The sequence below is a fragment of the Poeciliopsis prolifica genome, unplaced genomic scaffold (genome assembly GCF_027474105.1).
Source record: "Poeciliopsis prolifica strain line A6 unplaced genomic scaffold, Auburn_PproV2 SCAFFOLD050, whole genome shotgun sequence".
Classification (NCBI taxonomy): domain Eukaryota; kingdom Metazoa; phylum Chordata; class Actinopteri; order Cyprinodontiformes; family Poeciliidae; genus Poeciliopsis; species Poeciliopsis prolifica.
In genome coordinates, this window is record NW_026562425.1 from 2,985,444 (window position 1) to 3,000,617 (window position 15,174).

General features: G+C 38.4%; 1 protein-coding gene across 1 annotated transcript in view; it reads left to right on the forward strand.

Moving 5' to 3' along the window:
• Positions 1–15,174, forward strand: part of LOC129378006 (receptor-type tyrosine-protein phosphatase F-like) — a 224,795-nt gene that overhangs the window by 59,230 nt on the left and 150,391 nt on the right.

Below are 15,174 nucleotides of genomic sequence, written 5' to 3' on the forward strand. Positions count from 1 at the left end.
CGAAAACCTGGTTTGAAACTCTAGATGGCTGAAATGTCTGTTCAGCTGCTGGGTAGCAAAAACGAACACGGCTAAAAGCTGTCCGCTGTGTACCATTTGTGCAAACGGAGCCAATCCGAGTCTGCGTGTCATGACCTGAAGGTTGTCTTCCTTCAGCTCCACCATGCCATTCGCAGACCCATCATTCCAGGTTTTACGACAGGGTGAACCACTTTTCAGTAGTCAGGTTTCAGTCAAATGTTATGTGATTTGGTCAGAAATTCAAGAAGCACTTTGGATGAAATGACTAAATGTGCAGCACATTCACACACCCTGACTTTTAGTCATGTTACAACCATAAACCTCTGTAGTTTACTGCCATTTTATGTGATAGATAAACCCCAAAAAATGTAAGTAATGAAAACTAATTTTTAGTCATAAACCTTGCTATTTAATTTGGTATGAACTTTCTCTAAGCCATTTCAGCAAATGAACTGATGTAAATCCTTTAATTGTACCTCTGGCTGTATATTTAGGAATGATGTCATGATGAAACTCCACCATGATTCACAGTTATGATGTGCAATGTTAGTTTTCTTCTCATCCTTCAGTCTCTTGTCTGAACACAAGCTTTCCCATATCCTGATTCCGTTAACACTGTGCTTTTCTCAGTTTCGGTGGTAGGTTTGCAGTTGGGCTGTATTTCTTTTCTGTTTTCAGATGAGCCACTGGAAATGTTAAAACCTTGGGATTTGTTTTGTCTCTGACTTGTCTGCTGTGTTCGTTGGTCTTCATGATGCTGTTTGTTCACAGATGGCCTTCACAGAGGACTGCACTCACTAATAGCAAATGTTTATTTTTTTTTTATTTAGGCATGTAAAGAAGGCAGAGTACAAAAGCGTTTTTTTAAAAATGCATAATTTTTCTTCCACCTCACAAGCATGCACGACCTTGTGTTTTTCCTGCTGCATAAAGTCCCAATAAAATACAACAGCATTGTCTCTGAAGAGTTTATCCTAAAAGGAACAGTCAGTCAGTTACTCAACAGCCTTCCCCCACCAGCACCGGATTTTTCAAAAGTAATTATGGGCCGAGCATATGGATTTTTCCGAAGAACTTGATTTCTCATAATCAGTGAGCCAGGTGATGTGTAATGTGCCATTGACGTATGATGAATCTTTTCAGTCGCTTCCTTTCGAGTCTGAACATGCAATATGCTTACAATCACAGATCAATGCCAGTGGCGACGACTCTGTCAGTTATCCGTGACACATGCTGTAAGTAAAAACCTGCTTGCTTTTATTGAATTATTAAAGCTCAAAGCTTTGATGCAGATTTTGAGGTCTCAACTTTAAAATGTCAGCAGTGGGTGGGTTTTTTTGTGTTTTTTTTTTTTTGCATGTGTCAGAGATTGTTCCTCGATGTTGACAGGGTCATGGGTTGTTGTTTCATGATGACAACGCCTAATTGTCAATCCGGCGTTCGGTACCAAATAACATGTTTACACAGCTCTACGTTTGCGAGTCTTTTGCGTATACACGAGCATAATGTGTGTTGTCAATCAGCGGCCACCGCCGTGTGATGTGTCGGTGGTTGCTGATAGTCACTTTCTGGTTTCAGTTGTGACACTTCTTTTTTCATCCAGCCTTTCATTCATTTCGACAGGTGCTGACGGGAAGGTTTATAAAAAAAGGGGCATCTTTACCACTGCAGTCATCGATGTTTTGACAAGACTTCTTTTCTTAGCTGCCCCTAACAGTGAGCTCATTTGAAAGAACTAGGTCTGCACCTCTCCTTTGACTTCTGGATAAGTTTGATAAACACTGTACTCAGGTTTGATGAAAGATCAGATCTAAATTAGAAAACATGTTTATTTTAGGGAAGGTGGTGTTATTTTTGTTGCTTATGAGCAGGGGAGCTTTAGCTCTATGTCTCTTTAAAGCGACTTTATGTCTTCTTCCTATGCCTTGTGCTTTGCATTATATATTGTGTGTTTTGTTCCAATTGCTTCCTTTGTGGCCAGTGTTTTTTTTTTTTTGCTCATGGCCTTGCACATTGCATTTAAACCGTATCTCTGAGTTTCCCAAAGAGGGAAAACGAACCCACTTTGTCAGTCAGGACATTTCCCCCTTTGCAGAAAACTCATTTCAATTCCACATCATCCAATTATTCCTCTATGTTGATTGAAATGCCTCTACTTCCAGGTGCAGCAGAATTTTTTTGGGGGGTGTACGCTTCATATGTGATAAGTCTGGACTTGTGTTTCTTTATATATGACCTGTGCATTGGCTTTGATGTTGCTGTAAATTATTCTATTTTGTGAAAACTGAAATGATAAATCTCTTTCTTTGTTTCTGGGTACCTTTCTGAATAACTTAATAAAATTATTTTAATTATCTTTTAAAGAGAAACTTTATTGTAAAGTAATAATAAACGTCTGAATCCAATATCTTGGAGACCTAGCAAACTGGCTTCCTATAGAGTTATTTCAAAGCATTGTTGAAAGCTTTCATTAATACAGTGTTGAACAACCAGTTGTGATGAAAACTGTAGCTTGAAATAATAACTAGTGCAATACTATTAGTATTCAGATTAAAGCGATTACTGACCAGCATTTTTATCTTTATGTCCACAGTCACCAGAATGTTTATTTCTGGTGACTGTGTCACAATTGTAGTGCAAGTGACACTTTCCTCCATATAATCTGTCCACTGTTCACTTGAATGCATTTCAGTAGACCCTCACCTATTAGCAGTTTTAGTATTCGCACATTTTTCTGTGCAACGTGATTCAAACTATTTGCAAAAAAATAGACAGTTCTCTCAAATACTTGATAGTGCATTTCAAGTATTCGCAGATTTGAGCTATTCACAAGTTACTGTGGTCCCTAACCTGGGGGTTCGCTGTCCTGCTGTGTTATAGTTAAAATATTGTTTCAGTAACCCCTTCAAACCCTTGGATTAACATCAGGCTAAAGCTGCATATGAAGTGGATGGGAGAAAAGTTAAGATAATGATACACAAACAGACTTTAGCTTAATGAAGTCACAGCTATAGCTATAGAGCTAATGCATGAAGGAGGAATATTTAGAGTGATTGATTATTGATTTAATGCAATCAGCATTTTGTTGTGACAAAAGAAACATAAAATATAATTAACCAATGTTAAACATTTTCTTACCTATTAAACTTTTCCTTAAGCATTTAGGTTAAGTTTGATATTCCACTTGTATGAAAATCATAGGTTGAAAGTGTTTTGAACAGAGAAACTGGTTTTAACAGGCTGTGTTACTAATACGCAACATCACATCTATTCAACATGTCCCTTTCAAAAATGTTCTTTTAACTATCAAACTGTCCTTGTAATTATGTAATGTGCTGGAAAAGCCTCTTTACTGACAAAAGTGTTTTTAGAATCACGTAAGTGTTTTTTTTAAAGCAACATTATTTTGTGTAGCATATTGTGAATATTTATAGGTCTTATGGCTTCAGAGTGTGAGGATACTTACCCTTTAATGATTAAATGCTGTGAATTCAGTTGAGTCAGGCTTACTTTCATTGAGAATTTAAGCTTGCAGCTTTACTTTGTGGAGCATGATGGGTAACTGTAATGCTTAGCAGCAGTGAAACAAATACAACTGAAGCTTTGCTGGATTTATTCATTGCTCTGTACTCAAAAGTATAATCAAGTATCTGATATATCTCACCACTTTCACCAGCACCCTTGTTTGCTCAATCTCCCAATTTAAAAAAAAATACCATGCTTAAACCTGACATTCAATTTGATTACTTCACCAACCCTCCTGTCCCTTCCTTTATCAGCCCACACATGTCACTTCTAATGGAATAATAAGCCTTCACACTCATTCCTAGGCTTGCATCTGAGCACGCAGCTTTTGTATTCTCAACTGCGTGCTTTATCCTCAAACATAGGGCAATGTCTCTTCCTCCTGCAGAATTCTCAATTCCCCGGCTTGTTTTGTGAAGATGGATGGAGATTCATTTGGTTTCATTATAACGCCTGACTTATTTATGGCCTGCCTGTGCAGCGCCTCTTGGCCCACTGTGGCCTGGTAAAGATGCTGGGGGCTGTGGCGCTGATGAAACATTCCTGTGTCCAGGGGTGGGGGTGTGTGAGGATGGGGGTGTTTCTCCAAGGGAAGCGCTGCTTGTTGAAGGGAGGGCGGAGAGGTGACAGAACAAGAACCATGGACAAGGCCACCAGAATCTAATTCCACTAGCTCTGCTTAGCTGCAGGAGTCCTCTTTTAAAGCCATTAAAGTCTTGCACTGCTTGGCGCTCGGCTGTTAAGCGAAACCACACAATGCGGTCAGGCCCTATTAAAGCATTTGCAATAAAAGGTAAACCACCCTTTGGAGAAAGTCACCCTTAAACTCGCTTTTTAGTGCATAACTTGTGCACTGTTTTGAGTCCTGCCGTAGAAATCCCAAACCTTTATCTGGAGACCCCCCGCCACCCTTTCCAAGGCGCTCCAGCCTTAGAGATTACTGCTTCACAACCCTAGAGCAGGGATGCTGTCTGCCTGGTAATTTAATGGCTAATCCCCTGCCTCTTCCCTACAAATCTCTTCCCTGATAAAGGGGTTGCTTCTGCATTAGTAAACATGGGAGTCTTGACTTCCCTGGCTTAAAATAAGACAAGAGAACCAGTTTGGGAAGACAGCGAACCAGTTTCTTTCACAGACTAAGCATTTTGTGTTGTCACATTCTGCGTTTATTTATGGCATTGAAATGCCTTTAAAAATGCTTAAATTATGTGTCCTGCTTTTTTTGCACTTATTGGTAAGGAGATTCCTAATTCCCCTGGCTCAGTGTCTCATGGGGTTAGCAGTTTTATGGTTTGATGTTGAGCTGTTACTGCCTCAGAGTGTCATGCATTAAAGGGAGATCCCAGTTCATTGTTAATTTACATTTATTAGCTTTCTGACCCAAATAAGTTATTCTAATGATTTCTATGACTAGACATGATGCCTCACTTAAAAAGAATTTGCTTTCTCAGATCTTCCTTTGCAAGCTGATTCTGTGTGCTGTATGGAAAACTGCTAAAGAGACCAACCATGACAAGAAAGTAGGCTGCAGTTCTCATGGGAGCTTTAGGAGGTTATTAGCTTAGGCCATCTGCATAATTTCTGCCTCTTGGTTGGCAGTTCACTTCCTGTGATTGAATAAGAGCTAAGCTTGAAGTTTTTAAAATCCGTAAAAAACTAGCTCAGCCAAGTTAAACAGACCAATATGTATTTACCCAGCCTGTGGAATGACTGCAATGGGTTGTCAATTGTTGACCTGACAGAGACACTTTTCACATCAGGGTGGGTCTGATGTAGTGAGCGACGGGCTCCTGTACCGACTTGTCTTGCTGTGTGTGGAACAGCCGGGTGTTCATCCTAATCAGTCTCAGAAACTAAGACGACATGTCAGGGGGAGTTTGGACAAGCCTTTCATTTCGAGTGTGTTGAAAAACCCATCTATCATATAGAATTGACATAAAACACACTCAGGTCTGGGGTTGTGACATGATCACATGCAATCCAATACAAAATGGTGTGTAGTTTTGAAATTAAGAGGATTGAATTTGGCTTTTGACTTCAGTTTTAATACGATACTCATTGAAACAATGGATTTCAGAAGTTATTTATGTATTAAATAGAGTCCTCCTGTATCTAATGTACTTCAACCAGAGAGTGAGGCAAGTTAACATTGATGTTCAATGTTCACTTGACTGTCCAGTAAGAGAACAGCCATAAACATACAGCCAGAGCTACAATGGAATGGTTTGTATTCTTTATATTGTTAGTGTGGGGAAGCGAATCACTATTATACACAACGTTGTGTCAATCTTCCGTTTAAGAAACCAATAAAGTTAATTGAAGCTTGAGGTTGCAAGAGGACAATAAGTGAAACCTTTCAACATGTTTGGAAACTTTGATGAGGCACCATGTTTGTGCAATTCTTCTAATACATTCAACTTCCCCAAAGTTTTTGCAAATCTGCTGTTATTTTAAAGTTTTATCTAACAATTAATATGGGCTTTTGCCACATCTAAAATAACATCTTTGTAACAATCTTTTCATGAATTGTGATGATTAATTTAATAAAAATTGCATCCTTGGCGTCTCTTTTATAATAATAAATTTAAAAATTAAGAAGACTCACTCATATCTAAATGCTGGTTTTGCTTGATTGAACATGTTTGCGCTGAATATCTGGAGGAGCTCTTGCCAAGATTTTTTTTTTCATGAAGTGATTTGTCAAGCAAAGTATTTGATGAGTCATTCAATTCTCAAGAGCTCAAAATGAACCCAGATTTTCTTTGGGTATATTTTTGAACATGTGTCTAAGAAAGTGTATGTGTCTGGTTAGTGGAGGCACTGAATAATGCCTCTTTATGGGTGGTAATTGATAGTCTGGGGGCAGATATGATTTATTTGAATGAATATAAATAGGTATACAGAGGACAAGCATAACAAGAAGGCAAGGAAATGGGTGAACTGTTGAACATGGTGGCGACTTTAAGAAAGGTAGAGGCCTTTTTTTAAAAAGAAATGATGGTCTCTTTTAGATAATTAGATTAAATGTACAGTTCTGCCGCCGTTTCTTTTAGACAAGCACTCGTTTAGTCTGTATCTGTTACAAGGCTGGTGCATAAAATAGAGCGCTGCTGCTTCGGTGTGGCTTTTGCCAGTTTTTAAGCTCATCTATCAGATTGATGGAGTAAATTTCAGTTGTATGTCTTGGCCAGAAAGACCATAGAGAGGATAGAGCAAGAGTGGGGAGAGGGCCAGAGAGATTGGTCCCAGAGAGAGATTCATAGGTAGTAATGAGGACGTTGGTGATGTGCAGGTCAGCGTGTTGTGGCTCTGGCCTGTCAGTATAATGGACCTTGCCAGTCAGTTGGCAATCGATTGCACCGCTCACAACCTCGTCGGCCCGTTGTTCTGCACTCCCCCTGTCTGTCATGCTGCCATGCGGAGATTGAGGACAAAGCAGAATCTTCTTTCAGACGACAGATGCACTGTCTAGATATTTTCTCATTACCTGAGAGGTGGACGAAGGTGAGGTGTTGAGGAAAACGTGGGTCTGACTTCACGATTTCTGCTGACATAAGCTCAAGAGACATCCGGACTTATCCAATTTACTCTTGTGGTAGTTCAACACAAGTAAGCAGTCAGTGGGTTATGTATGTTTATCAATTTGGTATGAGGCTATTATGGGGTATATAGCTATACCTTGAGGGACAAGCTCTCAAGAAAGGCATGATGTGGTCACATTCAGTGCTTTATTTTTGCCACTTGTTTAAATCTATGCTGAAAACTCTACTTTTGACAGTGGCTGTGCTTGACATAACCTGTTGTATTAAAGGGATTTGACTAATGGTTGACAATATCCAGGAACATTTGCAGTGAAGTTCCAAACACTTTAAAATCACTTTTGTGACAGCATTTCACATAGCTGATAGAAAAGTAGGTGACAGATGATTTGTAAGTAATGTATGAAAATATTTCCATTCACTGTCGCAGACTGACGTCCTGTTGAGGTGACAAGTTGATGTAAGACTGATTTGTAAGCACTCTTAGAATATTATGAGTACCTAACCTTTATTTGCAATAACATCAAATTTAACATTTGTTGAATAACTTCCTAGTAACACTAAAGTGAAGTTTTACTTCATAGTTTTTGTCATACATATGGATTCTGAGCTAAGCACTATTTTACAACAAGAATAGAGCAACTGATGAACTATTTATCAGTAGCAGTACTAAAGAGAGATATGTTTATTTTATTGTGGGAACACTGCAATAGGTTGACTATTGCCTGCTACATAAGCTATTTAAGTTACCATTTGCTTGAAAGCTTTTTTTGTGTTGAACTAAAAGTTTGGACATAGTATTTCAGGCATTTTAACAGATTTAATCTAAGTGGGAAGGTTAGTCATCGTAAAGTTGTCCGTTTAATTTCATCCTCTCCTTCCATTTATAAATATGCCCATTTGCCTGGCACTTCAACCCAAGTTTCCTGCTTTTCTGAACATTGTTGAGTGAATACATAATCTCTAGGAGTGCAGCAGATGAATGTGACTCATAGTTCACTTTGAATGGTTAGTATGGCTTGAAAAGTTCAGTGTAAATTTAGTCCATTTAGTTGTGTTTTAAAGCCAAAAACACTTGGAGTGGACAAAACTGAACTGGAATGTTCCAGACTGAACAGAGATTCTTTAAAACATTGTTACATTCATGAAGTCTTTCTTTTATTTGTTACACAAAAACTAAATCTTGTTTGTTCTGAATTTGTTGCTACAGCCTAATAATTGAAACTTCTTGTAGCTGACTTGTAGGAGTTTCAGTTTAAGGAGACAAATCTGATGTATAGGAAAAAATTTCAACCTGACTTAAAGCGTCCAATGACTTTATGGATTTTTTTTTTCTACCTAGCTTCAAATGTGTTTGTTTCCACCTCGGCAAGTGGGTATTTTGGCAGTAGGATTGATCGCCTTAATTATCCTTCTATAGGCACAAGGCCTAAATTTTCAGCTTAGAGCTTCATGGAAGAAAAAGTAAAATGTTTTGTTATGATGCTTTCTGACTTATCCACCTACACTGTTTATCAAATGTTGATATTTAGGGAACAATAAAAGGCTTGATTTAACACCAAAGAGACACATACCGGGTTACTTTAAACCTGGGATCTTTATAATTTATTGCCCTGTTACAGTGAGATTGATCTAGTTTTATGAACATGGCCTAAGCTCAGTTCCTACTTTTCTTGCTTTTTTCCATCCTCTGGCCTTTGCCAAATTCAAACTCATCTCTTTTACATTTTAAATCCTTAGTCCTCCGGAGAGCAGTGGGGATATATGCTTCCATCTGCTCCAACAGGCTGGCTCATGGCTTAGACAGGGTAAAAGACAGAGGAGGAGGCTTGATCAGGGAGGAAAAGAGAGAGGGGAAGAAGCCAGAGGACAGAGGGAAACACAGACTGACAGAAAGGCAGAATGGCTTATTAGGATCTGCCTCTTTTCACTAGTTAGGCAGGGACTGAGAGGGCATCCGTCTGGAATAGAAGCCACAGACATGGACAGGAGTTGGATTGGGACCTCTGGGAGCCTCTTTGCAATAACAGCTAATGCATGCTGAATATGTTAGGTTTCAACTGTTTCCACAAGGACAAGCAGTCTTGGTTTTCTTTGTGTAAATAATAGACTTTTTGTGGAAAAAGATGGATCTGTCTGTGGCATGTGCCATTTTAAATTTCCACAAGCCCGTTTCTCATGAGGAGGTCATTCTTTTTAAACAGAGCCTTATGCATTGCGCAGCACACCATAAGGTATGATGTGTCTGTTTCCCACCTCAAATCCCAGATTTTACAGGAGGGGCTTTTCCCAGCCCTCCCTGAGTTTGTCTAACCCTTCCCTCAGTCAATATTAAGCTTGTTCCTCTGTAGCTCTGACCACAATGGACAGCTTTTCCATGTGCATTTTACATGCCCTGTTGCAAAGTGAAATAATGCGTTGTGTCAACATTGTGTTTCTTCTGAACTCCGGCACCGACTAAAGACAAACATTCAACATGGGGTGAGACGTATTGTATATCCTGTCATAAACTGACTGTAGTCCACAGCTAACTCTCCTCACATCTGTGTATGTGTTTTTTATTACCTGAGAGAATATCGTGGCTGACAAAGCGGTTTTCTCAGAAGCACATTAGCATTTAACAGATGTAGTGAGATAAGAAATTGCTTGTTGGATTGCAGTCCGACGACCACAGACTGTCATAGATGATGAGTGTGTCTGTTTTTAAGAGTATGGCGAGTAAGTTTCACTATTTTGTAAAAAGACTTAAATATCGCAAGAGTGACTTTTGATTCTTATTTTCTGAATAAATGTCATAACAAATAACTTAAAACACATCTTGATGTTTATAAAGCTTAAAAGAGAGAACAATTTTAATATTCTTGAGAGCTTGTGGCTGGTTAATGATTAGTGGCTAATAATGCTAAAGTTAGCATCTATTGCTTGTTTTTATGAGTGTGGCCCCTATTTGATCATCTCTAGTTCAAATTCCTTAATTTTCTAAGCTGAACTAAGCTTGAATTGGATTCCTCTTGAAGCAGTTTGTAATTGTTGGTAACTTGAGACTATTTTGTATTGTTCTTGCGAACCCTCAGCCATGTAGGGATTTGTCTTGTGAGTCTGAGGTATTGTATGTTTCTAGTGTAAGGGCACAAACATTTCACTTTTCGAATATTTGAGCCAAACATTTGTAAATCAAGGCAAACTATTGTATGAAAAATTACCCTTTCTCCAGCTAAGTTCTTGATGTATGAGGTTAAGGAATAGTCAGTGAGTTGAATTCATAAATTCCATTTATTAATACCAAAATATAGCTGGTTCATTGTTCATGTTGTCCGTATGGGCTAACAGAGCAAAATGACATCAAACAACAGTTTGCAACTCACTTAGTTAGCCTCTGTCTTGGCTGTATCGTAAAGATGGCGTTCCCTACTGTCATTTCCTTTAGCCTTAGCTTTGCGTGCACATGCTCTCTCTGTTAGTGCGAATATGTATATATGAGCATGCAAATAGCTAAAAGAAACGGAGGAAAACACAGAAGTATTTATTCTCAACACTATCCACATTGCAGAAAAAAATGAAGTGATAATGCCAATCTTATGCATTCTTCAATTAAAAGTAAAAAAAAACTCTAATTCATAGGATCAAATCATCTAGTTTTAAATTACATTTCTATAAAATTCAAACTTTGTGAAGATTGTTGCAAACAATGATCAGAATTGCTTCCCTACAGCAGAGCATCGAGGCCCTGGCTTCTTTCTCATGTCCTTCTCTGAAGAGTCTACAACACTCCTCGCTCTTTACAGTTACTAATCTGGCCTGACACCAAGCTGATTTACAATACCCCCCTCAGTCTAAGCATTGACTGACTGGAGGTAATTGATTTAGAACAGTGGGGGCACTGGCTGAAAAGCATGGGGCCCTTAAGAACCCTTTTCTTACAAACTTCAGTGCAGAATTACCACCTCAGAGCCAGTTGTTGTGAATGAATGCAATGCAGCCCGAACTCAAACCCAGAGATCGTTCTTTACATATCCCCTGCTCTCGTTTGTATTTCTCTCTCTCTGGTTCCTAAAATCCACCCATGAAATATCCATGGACTGAGCTCAGCCGGAACAACTGCCTTCGTTTGGCGAGCTATTGATCTACGGAGTTGTGTGTTTGCCAGTCTTTTTGCTCACATGCCTTCACTCTGTTTGTGGTGGAGGCAAAGCTTTCTGCCTCAGAGGTGGTGGGGGGCGGTGTAGTCCTAGTCCTCTGCGTGGTGTGAATGGGGGTGCGGGGTTGTCCATGCCTTCTGTGCTGTCTGCCTAGTCATTTTACGGCACCATCTGTCCACAAGCAAACCGTCAAGTGGTGACGTCTCAGCTCATCTCTCTTGCTTGGCAGCTTGAATTTCTTTTCTGATGTTTCCATGCATCTGTTGTCGAGAAAAGATCTAAGTTTATTGGGCTAAATTAATGTTTAACTATAACTCAGAAACAAGCTTATTTATTAATTTTTCTTGGTCAAATTTTAACACAAAGAAATAATAAAACTTCTTTCAATTTTTATGCTGCAGGAAGGCTGTTGACTTAGTCGATTTTCAGACTTTAGTCCCATTCTCTAAATGTTTCTATCCAACCAACCAGCTGGCCATCTAACATTTTCCTCACAGTAATGATATTGCTGATTCCATCTCTAAAACCTTATCGCTGTAGAAATAGCTTCACAGTAAAATTTTATTTATGTTTTGAAATGGAGTAATAATTGTGTAATTTTGTTCCCATTGTTTTAGGCCTCAACAGGTAGGAGATTTTTAAATGTCATGTGGACAACAGACAAAAAAAAAGTAGTAGAAAAATAATTAGGAACATAATGACTACATAATAAAATCTGAAATTATGATGAGATCAGATCATAATTAGTAGAATCGGCCAGTTTTTGGGGAATAATAGTCCAAGTCATTGGGAAAAGATTTTAATTGTTTATTACTTGAACTATGTAATTTTACACCACAAATTGTAAGACTAAAGTGAAGCAGCTGATTCAGACTTTAGTGCAAGGTCCGACTCATTGCCATGTAATTCCATCAGTTGACAAGAGATGCTTAAAATAGATTTTTAGCCCTGGTTTGTTTTCAAAGTTTGAATAGATTTAAATACGTGGAGGGAAATTTCCACACACAAAAGTTTAATTGTGCTTTGAACATGGAAAATTCTCTTTTTAGTGAATATGATTTGTATAAATTTGACTTGAAAATTAACATGTTTAGATAGTCCACTGGACACCCAACTATACTTTTCTATGCTCAGTAAACACTGAAGAAAGAAAGAAAGCTGCTTCCGACACTTTATTGGTTCAGGTATACACAGCATTTCTAACGTTTGATGGATGTATGTTTTACATTGGGCCTGCTTTTTGATTTATTTGCGAGCCCCCTTTTTCACAGCACTTTGCACAGCAAGCCATTTTTTACCTCGCTCCGCCATGCAACATCGTCAATAATCACTCCTCGATAAATTCAAATGGAAGTGGCACTCTGGTGTCTCTTCGAGTCCTTGTAATACATATTAGTGTAAAACATATCACCCTTCATTCTAGAATGATTTGATGCTGAGAAGATTGCTGGCCTCGTATTAAGGACCCCTCCCCTTCTAACAGACGTGGAAATTTATGGAGATGCTTAAATTTTGTTAAACGATCATTCAGACACACTAAATGTCGATTGACACTTTATCATAAACTCGGTACGCAGATGTTTTTGGGAAGTAGGCAGAGGACCCTTACAGATTACATAGATATGTTTTGCTTTCAAGACCATTTGTTTTATTTTTTGGTTTGTTTTGTTGAGTGACAACAATTAACTTGAGTGAATATTACTGGAGCTTTATGTGACAGACCAGGTCAAAGCAAGGCATATTTGTGAAATGGAAGGATTCAAGGTTGTCAAACATTTTTTTGCTATATCAGAATCTGGATCTGTATGTTAATGACTACCTATCAACAGTGAAACATAGAGGTGGCTCCATTATGCTGTGGGCATTATTTTCTAAAGGAGACTGGGAAATTGGGTGTAGTTAACTGGATGGAACTAAATACAAAACAATCCTGGAGGAAAAATACTTTTCTCCAGGATTGCAATGTATTTCTGCCTTCATCCATCTCTTCATCACCTCTCTTAAGCACAACATTCACACATCATGATATCGCCACCACCGTGTTGCATAGGGATGCTGTATTTAGCATGTAAGCAAAAAAAAGGTTTATGTTTAAACCTCCACTGTGTTACCTGATGGGACTTCCTGGGAAGTTTTTCCTTCCTGCATGAGTAATGGTTGAACTAATGTAGAGCTGAAATTATTAATTTTTCAAGTTTAATCAATAATACTTTTATAACAAATTTATCACATTTTCTTGGTTAATTACAAGTTGTCATAACAAAGACATTTTGAATAAGCCCAACTGTGTATTTAAAAATGTCATTATTTACCGAATGACATTTTATGATAACGGTCATAAATATTTATGAAGACTTACTCATGTTCATGACAGGTGTAATGTCATGTTAATGACAGTCTTATTCACAACCCATCAAATAAAGTGTAACAATTTAAATTTATAATAAAGTTATAATTTTGTTTCTTTATGAAATAATCAACAGATCAGTCCTACACAGTAGCAAGGTTAAGTTGTGCAGAAAAGGTGGAGCTTTTCACTTTTTTATGTTAGTTTTTTGTTTGTTTTTTTTTGCTGCAATTGCATTCTTTGTTAGAAATGGTCAAGCATTCTCTAAAGGAATATTTTAAGACACTTTAAGCAAGAAAATTTGTATTTTCTTATTTAAAGGAGGAACTGAATTACTTGTTTACATTTTTTATGTATTTCTAATATTGTAAAAAATAAGATCAAGTGATTAAATCTGTCAAATATTTTATCGGATTAATCCGTTCATCATCATTTTATTTTATAAAAATTGTTTTCTGAGCTTGTCCTCGCAAAAACTCAGACAGCTCTTAGCGGTGGATCACTCAGCCCGTGCGTCGATGAAGAACGCAACTAGCTGCGAGAATTAATGTGATTTGCAGGACACATTGATCTTTACATTGAGCAATCAGAGTAAAGGGGGCAAAATACAAATTTTCGAGTTTTGATGAAATTCATTTTTCTTCCACTTAGAAATTATGCACTACTCAGATAAAATCTCTATGCCACAAAATGTGAGGGGGGATAATGGGGGTTTGAGGACCCTTTCTTTTGCATGGCAATCCATTGCATATATTTGACCTGTCTGGTAATTAAGACACTGTGACAACAGTGCATTCCTTATGGTCATCCATACAGACAGAAACTTTACTCATGTTTAATTATTACTGGAGTTCAGCATAACCAGTGCCGCCTACTTTCTATTGCTCAACCCAAGGAAATGTGCACATCTGTTAGAGGTGCCTGTCAGTCTCAGTGTCCCAGTCGGCAGTAAAGTGTTAACAATTAACTTTGTGGAATCAGCTTGTAAACAGAGGAGCTGTAAAATTCAATAGGTCACAGGACATTACCCTTTGTTGGGTGAAATTCAAACCAGGGTCTTGTTGGGCTCCTGTAAAAAAAAAATATATATATATATTTAAAAAAGACACGCATTGTCAAGTCTTTGGACATAGCAAGGTTTTCTAATTTGGAGGGGAGAACTCCATTTGGTTATTTTACACTTTCATTTTGCAGTACAAAGCTCGCTGGCTTGCAGTAATACTCTTGGGATCTTGTGGTCGGTGATCACCGTTGAGGGAAAAAAAAAAAAGAAAAAAGAAGGTAGTATAAAGCTGTGAGGGTGAGACTTCTGGGGCATGGAAAACTAATCAAGAGCCAAAAACACTGCTGTTGAAATTCAGCTTGTAACAGTGTTTATGGAGCTGTTGCAGGCTTTGCAAATTCAAACCTCTCTGGTCTGGGTTTATCACCCCCAGAGACGGCCGTGATTAGCTCTCCACGCCGCTGGCCCATATATCTCAGCTGTCCCACCTCCCCGCGCCCGGTATTACCCATTAAATAAGAGACGCAGAAATGGAGGGAACATGAGTGGGAGGGTGGGGGAAACGACAGAGCAGAAACGCTACCTGTAGTTAGCGTAATG